Here is a 13,162-nt window from a genome sequence, read left to right as displayed (position 1 = left end):
TTAATAGACTTAAGTGTAGATTAGTTGCGTCGCATGGAGGGAAAATGTTTGTCGCGATTTTTGTTATTTTGTTTAAGTGACGCAAAAGCAACGGCGTCAGATGAAACAATGGAAGACTATTAATAAAGTTATCGTATTTATTTAAAACTAATAAAACAAAGAAAGAAAACACAATTTATTAAGCAACAATCCAAAGACCATGCCCCCCCACACCACTTGGTTTACAAGGCGAGAAACAAAAGATGAAACCTAACCACACTCGAATGGAAAACAAGGGAAAAAAAGAGGTAAACATACAACAATAACTACAGTTAATTATGCACACACAGTAAACAACAACAACGGCAGCACAACGATAAAAACCATCATCAACAACAATTGCGAAAATCATGAATTTTGCACGAAGCCTTAAGAGTGAGTGTTAATAAATTATGATTCAAGCCAGAGCGAAACACACACAGAGACTGCGACTGCAACTGCGCCTGAGACTGAGACAGAGATACACACTCTTAGCCAGTTAGATTTGGGCTACCAACTACAATTCCCTTGCTTGGCTGAGCTCCCTAACTCCATCTTCGCTCACTACTCGTGGATCATCATGGGTCGTGCAATGTTTTTTTCTGTTTTGCTGCGGTTTTAACATAGCATAAATAAATTGAACACCCCGCCGCGGTTACTACATCCGAAAGATGCAAAATCCCAGCCACTACCCCCCTCCCCCCACACCCCCTGCCGACTATAGGCTGCTTGTGCCAAATGCAACAAAAGCTGAGCTGCAAATCAAGCCGGTGCAGTCAATTGTTAAATTGCAAAAGGCAATGCCATTGTCGGCGTCAAAACTATGCGAAGCCCCCTATATCGGATTAAGAAACTGTGGAAACTCTAGACAGTGCGAAGTGCCCAATACCAGGTAGTGCCTGCTCGCTCGCTGCCTGACGGACTGGCCTGGCTTGGCCTGGCCTGTAAAGAAAGTAAGCCGAGCGTTAAAGATGCCGGCGAACGACAATCGAGCGATCAAGCAATCGAACGATCGAACGATCGAAGCATGCGCCCCCAAAAAGGGGCAAACAGACAACAAGAAGCCTGACACACGCCTGGCTCAAGATTCAGTTGCAGCTGCAGGCAGCTTCAGCTTCAACTTCAGCCCCAGTCTGCGTCTCAGTCTCAGCTCGGACCGTAGCTTAGGCTTTTAGCTCCAGGTTTTTAGAACGTGCACGTAAATGATCTGGCTGATCGTCAGTTTCATCGCTTGTCGCTTATACGAGTGCCCGAGTACATTCAATCAGCTTGCGGTGGCAGCGACTCAAGGCCCAACACAGAACTTTGTCAGCAGTTTATGATGTGCGACTTGAATTACCATATGAAGTGGCTCGAATGGTCCAGGCCCAGGTCCAGGCCCAGGCTAGGCTATTGTTCGCAGTGGCTAATTAACTTTCAGCATGGCCTAAGAATCTACAGCAAGAATTACGCCAGTCAGTCAGTTAGTCAGTGTCTCAGCCAGTCAGCTGAGCTCGAACCTTGGGCGGTCTCATTACCAGCTAGCCCAGCTACCGTATTATTTAGGTAATATGGTCTCCAACTGGGTGGTCCCGTCACAATTTTGAACACAAATTGCAACTATATACATATGGGCACAACGGATATTGATGTCTATAAGCTAAGAGCCAAGTTTTTTGAGTCAGCAAAGTTTCTGGAATTCAGGTTTGGCATTGCGATTAGAAGCAGCCATAAATATTCCCGACTTAAACAGAAAACAACTCAAAATCGAATCTTCTGTAAAACTTTCTCTAAAACTAGAGTCTTGAACTCTGTTCTTTTTTTTTTGACAACTCAATCAAGTTGGATATGGTCTGTCTAATCAATGCTCGAAACTGTGAGCTGCTGAAACTCGACTCGAAAGACGAGATATAATAACTCCTGATATTTCGGATAAATGCTTCTTAGAAAATTATTATTACTTATATTATACATGAATAAATATGTAATACATTTATACAGTTATAGTTTTTAAGTAAATTATAGTTTTAGTTTTCGGATCTTGAATTTGTAAACATATCCAGAAAGGTTTTTTCGGCTTGGTTTGTTCAGGACGGTTCGAGCAGAAGGGTAAATAGTTTATCTTATCAAAAACTAAACAAATATTTGTATCTTATATATATTTAAAAATTCGATATTTCGCTTACTTTTTACTTGGAGTAGTCATACTGAAACTGTGAAAGTGCGCCCAAGTTACTAGCTTTAAAAAGAATTCTTATCACATTTGTATGGAAATTGTTCAATAAGTAGAAGAGAACTTGCTAACTGTATTTTACTTTATAAATGCTGATATAATGGACACAAATTTGATCAATTCGGGCTAACGAACAACCACGAGCCAAGTTTCTAACGCCAAACAAGTTTCAACATCAAACAGACAATAAAACAAACGGGCGGATGGACGGACAGACTGATGGATGAGCGGTGCTATATATATATATATATATATATATTTTTTTTTTTTTTTTTTTATTTAAGAGATTCAGATGAATTATACTTTAAGAAGAAATGAGACGCAAACTATATAGATAAATACAGCAGCTATTTCCTCTAGCAAATTGCATGCAATTGCGAAATCTACGGGGTAAAATCTTGTATAGGAACAACTTAAAGTGAACTAATTGGGAATGCCCGACTGGAAAACACACTGAGCACTGAGCACTGAGCACTGAGCACTGAGCGACGAGATGTCATTAAGAACTCTATTAGGTATCTATTTAAATAAATATATATATATGTATATGATTTATAAATGCATGTATATACAGAGCTCTAACTGACTAAGCTAGCCAACGATATAGTTCAAACGTGCCATGAACTCTGAGAGACTTCAGTATATCCATATATGGGTTGCAATATAGTCAATGCTGTATTTTTTGTATATTGTATGAAATATATATAGAAAACGATTCTATCCCTTTTGGCCCACTTTAAATGAGCTCGCAACCTAACACTGTGTGCTCTATCTCGCTCAGGCGCACGCAACGCAATCCCTTTCACAATGGACTCAATAAGTCCATAACGAGTAGATGTAAAATATTGTGCGTAGAGTGCGCACAGTTAACAACGTTATACAACAAAAAATAAGCAAATAAAATGCTGCCAGACGAAAAACAGAAAAAGAAACATCGACGAAAGGCAAAGCACAGACAAAATTCAAGCTCCACCCACAAAAGTGCGCCGCAGTACAAACAAAAAGAAACGAAGCAAAAAGCAAACAAACAAACAAGAAAGAAAAATCAGTAACAACAAATACATTCAAACACCTACAAAAGGCCCAGCAGCGAGTGTTGCTACGTTGCCACCCACCAAAGAGAGCGTCGAGCTTAATTCATGTCAGCTTGCGCTGACTAAGAGAGCAGCAATGCAAGAGAGTCAGCAATGAAGAGAGAGCGAGAGAGACAGAGAAAGAAAGAGAGTAAGAGTGAGAGATGTAGCACAAAACAGTCGGGGGTTGGTGCGTAACAAAAGGATTATCAAAAACACACACGCACACATGCATATATTTCGCTTGCTGTAGTGCAGTCCAATAAGGAACGTAATCAGCTGATTGAAAATAAAACTAGTCGAAAGTGATCAACAGGAGACTGCGTATCTCTGTGTACGCCCTAACTTAGTTACACACCACCACACTAACATGTATACACACATACACAAATACACATACAGCACGATGTTCTAAAGGAATGAAGTCGAATCTTTAAGGTAATTAGTAGTCTTGGATAATATGTATGGTAGTAAAATAAGTTATTCTATGTCTGCTAATATATGATTTACTACATGTTTTATAGTACCATCATAAATACTAACTGAATATATCGGAATCTTAAAAGAAATATTAAAAGTTATATTGCTTTGGTGTCATGGGAAGTGAGAAAGGCAACTTATTATTGATAATCAATGCTTCTTTAGTTTTTCTTCATCTTTAGAATTTATACTAAAATGTGACATATGGAGCACTCGCTTGCCACATGCAGTGAAGCTTTCCAGTTGTTGAAAATTTCATGGAAGTTTTCAAATTTGAAGATAAGGAATTTGTGTAAGTTAGTTAAAGATTTATTACATATTTGTAAATCCGTTTTCAAATTATGTCATATGGATGAATCTAAATATTTTGGTCTCATGTATACTAAGCGGAAGTTAACATAGAGTTTCAGGAAATCTCGTCATAAGCCTAAAACTGCAGTAGCAAAAACACAAATTAATCTAATCTAATATTCCCTTGATATAGTTAAATATTTGTGAGAGCAAATAGAATCGAATAGTATATAGGCTTAAGATACCCGCTCTGGAGCTGCTTTAAACGTGTCCAGGGTATTGTCTTCTGAAACGCCAAATCATGTTCATAAGAAAAAAATGTATATATTAAATAAATAATAATAAATAATTTTATTTATATATATATATATATATATATATATATATATATATATATATATATATATATATATATATATATATATATATATATATATATATATATATATATATGATATATATATATAACATGGCTATGTATGTATATATAAATATATTATAAATATATATACATATACATATATATATATAAATGTCTGGCAACGAATTAATCAATCCAAAATATATGATAAAAAGCAATCCAAAGTTTCCCATTTGACAAGCTGCTGATCGGCTATAACAGTCAAGTCGCACGTCAGCAACCAACAATGCAGCTGCCACAGCAGCAACTACTCGTCAGACTCTTCGAAGAGAGGGAGAGAGAGAATGAGAACGTGTTGCTCTCATTTGGCGAGTGGCTCATTAAGCGCTTATTCAGCAAAGTGCGAGCTTAACGCGAAACTGAGCATGATTCACACTGGATCAGTCGCTTTTTGGCCAGTTAGTTGAACAGCAGTCACAGCCCTAATGTCGCTTCCTTTTTAACAGGCTGATAACAATAGAGCTATAGAACCATATAGTGGTACACACTAAGTTTTTTATTTGATAATTATATAAATATAAATATATATATATATATATATATAAATATATATATATATTATATATTTATAATATATTTATATATACATACATAGCCATGTTAAATAAGCTAGCAAAACGGGTTTCGCAGCAGCTGTTTGACTCTGACGTCGTTATCATCGCTGACGTATTTATCAATGCATATATATATATATATATATATATATATATATATATACATATATATACTTATATATATATATATGTATATATGTATATATATATATATTTTTTTTTTATGTTAATGTAAACTGATTAAGAGCCCGATCAAAAAAGCAGCCAACTGGGCCCGCGCTGAGTACGCTGCGTATGAGTAATATTAAAAATTTTTGATTTCTTATGACTAAGCATTAAAATTAGTCAGTTGCATTTTGGAACAGCAATTTACCCAGCATCCATGACCTAAGATTGTTTTTGTGTTTTAAAGTTAAACAATATAAATATATTTGTATCGATCTAAGTCCATATAAGGCCATACAGATGTCTGTCGAAGTCTGGTAAACTATACGAACTGAAAGCTTTAAAATGAAAGCTTTAAACGTTAAGTTTTTGATAACATATCTCTCCGAGATGAATACAATAAGATAAGCAGATATAATACAGCTCGTTCGATATATAATATAATATTGTTGTTTTCTTGTTCAAAGCTGGCTTCAGGGTATCTCCGTTGCAAGCAACCTCTACTGTCATCCTGACCAATGCATTAGCACAAGTGTCAGTGGCAAATATTATTTACAGCAACTACAACTACTGGGTATACGCTCGTGGAGCATACCCGACTAGTTGCACCTTTTTGTTTCGCTTTTTTGTTTGCGCCGCAACAATTTGGCTGTCAGAGGTGAGACGGCACGCATATAAAACGATCATTTGACCATTGATTGCCACTGACAAATCACCACAGGATTGAAGCCTGAAGTTTGAAGTCTGCTTTGGTTTTCAGTGGTCTAAGCAAAAACTGCAACACCTGGCCAGCCAGCGCGTTCGATTTCGTATGTAAATTTTTGACTAATTTTCTGGCAAAAAGCAACGAAATTATACGTCAAATCCAAATCCAAGGCTTGAGCTGAACAAAATCAGGTGGCAAAGTGGCGTAGCCCAGCGGGTAAGGGGGCCAGGGGGAGCGTCAGGACGCGGCTAATGTGTTGTCATGTGTCAGACGTGCATCAAACGCAGACAGCGAGCGGCAAAAACGCTGCAACAGCTTCAGCACAGCAAATAACTATGTGGAATGGCGTGTGCCATCGGATGCTAATCGAAAGTTTTGGGTGTCAGCTAAGCACAGAGGGTCTAAGCATACTATTTAGCTCCTTTCACCCATAGCTTAGAGTGAACAAAACAAAGCAGTTCTCACTTCATTCCATACACCTTCAGCCCCACACACAGGCAACTTCCAGGTTGACACAGATGAAGTAAAGCCAAAATACATTTTGCAATTCATGCTGGAGTATAAAGCCAAGTTGAATATTAGAAATAACGACTCCACATATGTATATGAACAGGGTATCAAACTAAGCCTTTGTCTTTGTATATGTGCACATGTAGGGTATACGGTTGCCATTGAAGGTTCTATGAACCAAAATAAATATTTCAAAATCTTAAAAGACGGACTGAAAAAGTCGTAAATGATTAGCAAATTCTTTATTTAAATTGGGGTGAAGTCCCATTTCAGGGGAAATCGGCAGCCCAAAGTCCAGATAAAAACAATAAAGAAATCGAAATAGAAGCGCCGATCGGATCCGAGGCGAACACTGAGGTCCCACTGGGCTGGGAAAGGATCTCATTAAACTAACTCCAAGCCTTGATTGATGCCGCCCAAACCACCTTCAAAATGCCATTATTCATTAATTTTAGGCCTATTTGTTTTTCATTTCAATATTTCATATTTCAATATTTTTGTTTTAATAAAAAAAAGCAAGTGAATTCTTAAAATCAAAAGCTTTTGTTTTTTAGTTTTATACATTATGCCTGACTGTAATAAAACAAAATCTATTATTGTTGACATTTAAATTAAGATTGAAGTGAACAGGCAACTGAGGCATCGGCCTCTGTACTTAGCTATATATAATCCTAGACTCTCAGCTAAGTGAACTCTACTTTAATTTACTTTAATTTAGTGAAAAAAACAAACATTCATAAAACTGAATATTGCCTCGGCACAGTTTTGGCTCAGCTTTGGGTCAGGTCAATCAGGAGATTCTAGCCTACATATGCTGCACACCGAAGGTCAGGCTAACTGGACGAGAGAGTGGCAGCTTCTGGTTTTTCTTTTTTGTTGTGTGTGTTTTTTTTTTGTGCTTTTTACCTGCGAGCTTTGATTAGCGGTTACAGTTCATTGCCTTTTCAAAATGTTCACGTTGAGTGATTGGTGATTAGTGATTAGTGTCCTCTTGTTGTTGTTGTTGTTGCTGCTGCTACTGCTGTGGTTGTTGCTGCTGCTGCTGCTGCGGCACCCACATCATTACAGCTATTTTATTAGCCTTTTGATTATTATTTTAACACCAGTTTGTGCTTTTACTGTCGCTGCCGCGGCCGTTGCCGCTGTCGCTGTTGTTGGCAGCAACCGCATGCGCTTTGTGACGTTGTTGTTGCTGCTGTTGTTGTTGGTAATTACTTATTAAATATACTACAATATGCGTTGCATACATACATGCATGCGTGGCAAGTTCAATAAAATGCATAAAAAACGCGGTACAAATTAATTTGTCGCTTGCAGTTCATTTTGATGAGCTATGCCCATTGAGTATGTGTAGAAAAGGGTATATTGGTGCCGAAGGGCTTTTCAGATACTTCGCTAGCTGCCAACAGGCAGAGCACTAGTTTTTTCAGATATCATTGACCTTACGATATATTAGGATCTATATCGATATAAATCAATTTCAAACCCAGTTTTTTTCAATTTTCAGCAATATAGAACTATTCATAGCATATTACATAAAATCCGTATTAATCTAACAAATTGTTTCATAGTTTTTTTAAATATCGATTTCACTATCAACATCGATGTCTCTTATATATTTTAAGGTCTGCTTCCTTTCAGTTTTCAGCAAAATAGAGCTATTCAAATACAAATATCAACTAAGTATAACTACGACCAATGGAGGCATACTGAACCGGATAACCGCGTAAACTGCCAAAGTTGTGGAGCTTGTGGATCGCCAAGTTTTGACTTCTGCTCTACAGATAGATCTAAAAGGGAAATAGTACGCTTATTGAGACAAGCCAAAGCTGAAATGATAGAATTTTGAATAAAGAAAGCTATTTCGTTTTCAATTTTCTTACAAAAAAAGAACGAAAGTTTGCTAAAGCAGCTCATTACAGGTATTAAGGTATCTTCTAGTCGGATACAGTCATATCTTAATTGTTATTCACTAACACAAATTGCGCAATTTGCGAAAGTGAATTTAACGCTGACCCTTAAGCGAGTCAGAGAAAGAGATGCAGAGAGAAAGTCAGAGAGTGAGAGAGAGACAGGTAGATGGAAAGTAATAAACGTGTATATCGACGCTGCTTATAAATTTCCACTGCGACTGTTCAGCTTTGTGAACTACCTTTACACTCAGATAGCTTCAATCGTACGCCAGATACCGTTTTTCAATTAACTTGGGCCGTAAATGCAATAATAAACAGGAATGTGACGAATGATCTAACTGTCAATATCGTATACTCAAATTGAATATCGTATACTCGACGCTGTGATGCCCTAACACAACGTATGCAAGGAGTTTGATCAGCTGATGAGTTACGACTTTTTACTGTTACCAATCACTTATGAATTCAGTATAATTAAAAAATGTATTAATAGATCTAGAACTAGTTTAATTCCAATCTAGAACATTTTTGGTTAAGTATTATGTGAAGCAAGTTGAAGTTGACTCGGAAGTGACCGACTAAAAATTCCCTGAACGCTAGTCAGAGCTGCAGTTCAGTTCTAGATCAACTTCTATGTTATTTGTATTAAGTTTTAGGCATTTCATAATCACACGCAAATTTAGCAAAGCGGAGAAGCTCAATTTTCCACATTAAACAGTATAATTTAATTAATTACTTTATTATTAGTCTTCATAGTACACTTGATCTGTATCTTTCACGGCCTTCGAAGTATGTTCTGAAATCCACGTCAAAATATCGATTCGGAGCTAATCAGAGAAGTTATTGATAAAAAATAATTTATTGGATCAGCCACGCCCTCTTCCGTTTATTGCATACTAATAGGTATATTAACAATTCAACATTTCACTGCATTTTTACACTGTTGACCCACTTAAATACTCTATAAAACGACTGGACCTAGCTTCAAATGCTCTACGCTCAGACAGACAGAGGGGCGGATATGCGTACTGATGGACGGAAAACAAGACTAATATACTCATTTGCCTTCGTGAACAAGTTCTTATATAATTGACTTATCAATTTAATAGCCCATTGAATAGCCATACAGAGAAAGTCATACGCCGTCATATGCGGCTTTGGGCAGTCGAAGCAGCGACGTGCTAGAGCTAGTGGGCAAAAACAATAGACAGCGTCGATGGTTGGATGAATGGATGCAGTGAATCATCAACACGTCGCTTGGCGATGACAATTTCGTGGTAATCTCGTTGGTAATAAGGCAACGTGCGTGTGTGTGTGAGTGGGTTGTGCGTATCTCGTGCCGTTGTCACGCCAATGGTCGCACGTAAACCAAGCCAAACAGCTGCCCTGAACCTGAACTTGGACTTAATTAGTATGCACAGGCGTTTGTTGCCGCAAACTGGGAACTCCAAAGATTTGCCCGCCTTGAGCTTTAATGCCCGTTTAACATAGTTGCTGACGGAAATGGAAGAGCAGGCCAGTGGCACTGCTCTATGGCCAGAAGTTGACAGATTAACAATTAGCACAGGATATTGCAGGCGACCACAAGGCCTCTGTCCATGCCCATGCCCATGTCCCTGACCCAGCCACTGCACTTGTTACGCCCGATTTCGTGTCCAATCTCAATGTATAGATGCAGATATGCATGAGCGGGGCGTAGCTAAGAGTCGAAAGAGCAACAACAAAAACCGGTATTGTGAATCATGGGGGCTTTTCGATTACGTTTTCACAGCTGGGGGGGCTCGCAGATGCGCGCTTATGTTTGCACAACTTTTGGCCCGGTTTGCTGGCTGCCTTATCGCCATCGCAATTGCAATCGCAATCGAAGTCGAAGTCGCAGCTTTAGCTTTAGGCTTAGGTTTTTTACACATTCGACTTTTGTGGAAGCGTGCGAATTCGCCGAACTAACAATTGACAAATGCGATTCTAGCTAGATTCTACTCAAACAAGGGAGACAGACGAAGTCAATGCAACCTGGCCAACTGACTGAAGGCATTTTTCAAATTGAAATGCATGTTGAAAACCGCAAGGTTCTTAACTACCTCTATTTATTGGCTTACATAATAGATACGCATGGCAGTCGCACTTTGGCCCAAGAGGACATAGGACTGAGGACAGGTCCCAGTGACCAGCGGCCATTGCTCAGCGTCATTGCTGTCAAATTGCCACACACCGGATGTCCAGTGCACCCATCGTCCACTTGGCTCGGTAGCCGGCTAGCTGACTAGCTGACTGGCTCAGACAAGAAGCCTACAATTTGATTATCGCAATGAGAATTGCAACATTTGGCAAATCGAGGCAAAGGCAACGGTCCAGGGACCTGTACCCTAGCCACCAAAACCAACTCTTGGGTCCTCAATGGACATTCGCACAGCAAAGAACAGCATGGAACGTGCGTTTCAGCGAGGGCTGCTCCTAATGTTATCGTATTCGAGCTTAAACATATTCGAAATTTAAACACTAGTAGAATCGAGCTTCATATATTACATGAAAATGTTATCTGTAGCATAGTTACTCAATAAGACTTACCCACTCAGCCAACGTCTGTATGAATGTATGAATGTATGAATGTATGAATGTATGAATGTATGAAGGTATGAATGTATGAATGTATAAATGTATGAATGTATGAATGTATGAATGTATGAATGTATGAATGTATGAATGTATGAATGTATGAATGTATGAATGTATGAATGTATGAATGTATGAATGTATGAATGTATGAATGTATGAATGTATGAATGTATGAATGTATGAATGTATGAATGTATGAATGTATGAATGTATGAATGTATGAATGTATGAATGTATGAATGTATGAATGTATGAATGTATGAATGTATGAATGTATGAATGTATGAATGTATGAATGTATGAATGTATGAATGTATGAATGTATGAATGTATGAATGTATGAATGTATGAAAACTTTCATATTGTTTTTATTGTTGCTACTCAAACTTATGTAAGCTTTGTGCAGCCAGCCACGTTTGCTCCTGAATGTTGCCTAGACTTGAGCTGACAAAATGACAATAGGAACGTAACACTTGGACAGCCCTCGTATATAAGAAAGCCGTAAAACGGCGTTTTGGGGCACAGAACAAAAGATTCACTGCGTAGTCCACTTGTTGTGGCTGCTGCTCGATTCGGTTCCGTGCGGTGCGGCTTGTTAGCCCCAACTTTGAATTAAGAAAGGGCCCAACCCCAAGCCGATAGACGTTAGGGCCTCGGAACGCGTTGCATTTGTCAACATATGTAGCTGTCTGTTTTAATGGTCAATTTCTCACTCTAAATGGCTTGATGCCAGGCCGACCGGGCACGGCTCGGTAACAGGTCCCAGCTCACAGGCCTAAGCATTGTACCTCTCTGGCTGGTGCCACTTTGCACCCTTTTGCATTGCATTATTAAGGGTTGTCTGGCTAGCCCAATGCATTTGTTTTATCACATATGATTGGAAAATTTGAAAATCTTTAACAATGAACAATGAGCAATGATCTATGAATTGTACTTGTTGCTCGGAATATACGAGGCATATATATTATACAGAGATTAGTTATAGAGCTAAGTGGTAACAGAAAGTTCGGTGACACGCTCAAATAGTATATTTTCTATGGAAGATAGAATATTGGACAGTCGATGTATAGGAGTCACGAGTCAAGAGAAAAAAACTACTGCAGACAAGAAAATGCGTACGGAAAACATTTTGCGGCCTGTGCCTGGCCTACGTTGCTTCACTGACTCACTTCACTGTCTCAGTTGGAGTCTCAGGCTCTGGCCATGTTCGTGTGTTGTAGCAACATTTGGTGACTTCTGCTGATGCCGGTGGCCATTGGCCGGTGGCCAGAGCCCGGTGGCAGATGGACGATAGCCGATGGCCGGAAGTGCAACAGTATGCGGAATGGAAGTAGGAAGTAGTTAGGCCAGGGGTATATAACATAGACGGAGTTGGAGTTCAACTTCTAACTCAGATTCGAGCATGTATTCTTCTTCTAATGGCACCAAATCATTTACAGATGTCGCAACATTTTGCATAAAAATGTCATACGACACCGTCACATGGAAAGCCGATGCCAATGCCGATGCCGATGCCGATGCCAATACCAATGCCAAGCAGCTGCTCGGTGGTCGGTGGTCGGTGGTCAGAGGTCGGTGGTCGGTGGTCCGGGTCTATCCCGTTCCATAATGGCGGCAACTTAAACGCCTCTTCCAGCCAGGAAATGCATTTTCATTTAGCAGCGGAAGTAACTGCAAATGAGCTTTTAGTTTTTGTCTACTTGCCGTCTAACCAGCAATTTGCCATCGTATCGAAATGCAACCAATTTACGCACCGATGCTGCTGCTTCTAGTGCCCCACCTGTTGCCAGTTGCCAATAGTCAGAGTCTGGATAAATTAGCATTAGGAGAGGCTACGATTCGAGCTTTGCTATTTTTACGATTTGCGTACGCAAATTTGATTTTTAATCAAATTACCTAGAAGTGGGAATTAGTTAGCAAAGGGAACCATCTACAACTTCCCCTCCACCACGTTCGGGCATCGCCGCAACGTCATCTCGAAGCACATGTCATATGCGGGCAAAGCGTTATGTGCGTGTGAGTGAGTGTGTGTGTGCAGGTGTGCGTATGTGTGTGTTTGCTCCGATAAAGAGCAGTTGCTAATTTCTACTACAAAGAAAGCTCTATTTTGGTACATCAACTTGATTCATTTCATGCTTACAACCGCGCAATAAAATAATTTTTGATTTATTTATATAGGCTCGGCACAGGATTGACTACTCTT

The sequence above is a fragment of the Drosophila hydei genome, unplaced genomic scaffold (genome assembly GCF_003285905.1).
Source record: "Drosophila hydei strain 15085-1641.00,03,60 unplaced genomic scaffold, DhydRS2 tig00008148-arrow-arrow-pilon, whole genome shotgun sequence".
Lineage (NCBI taxonomy): Eukaryota > Metazoa > Arthropoda > Insecta > Diptera > Drosophilidae > Drosophila > Drosophila hydei.
Note: the sequence above shows the minus strand (reverse complement) of the source record.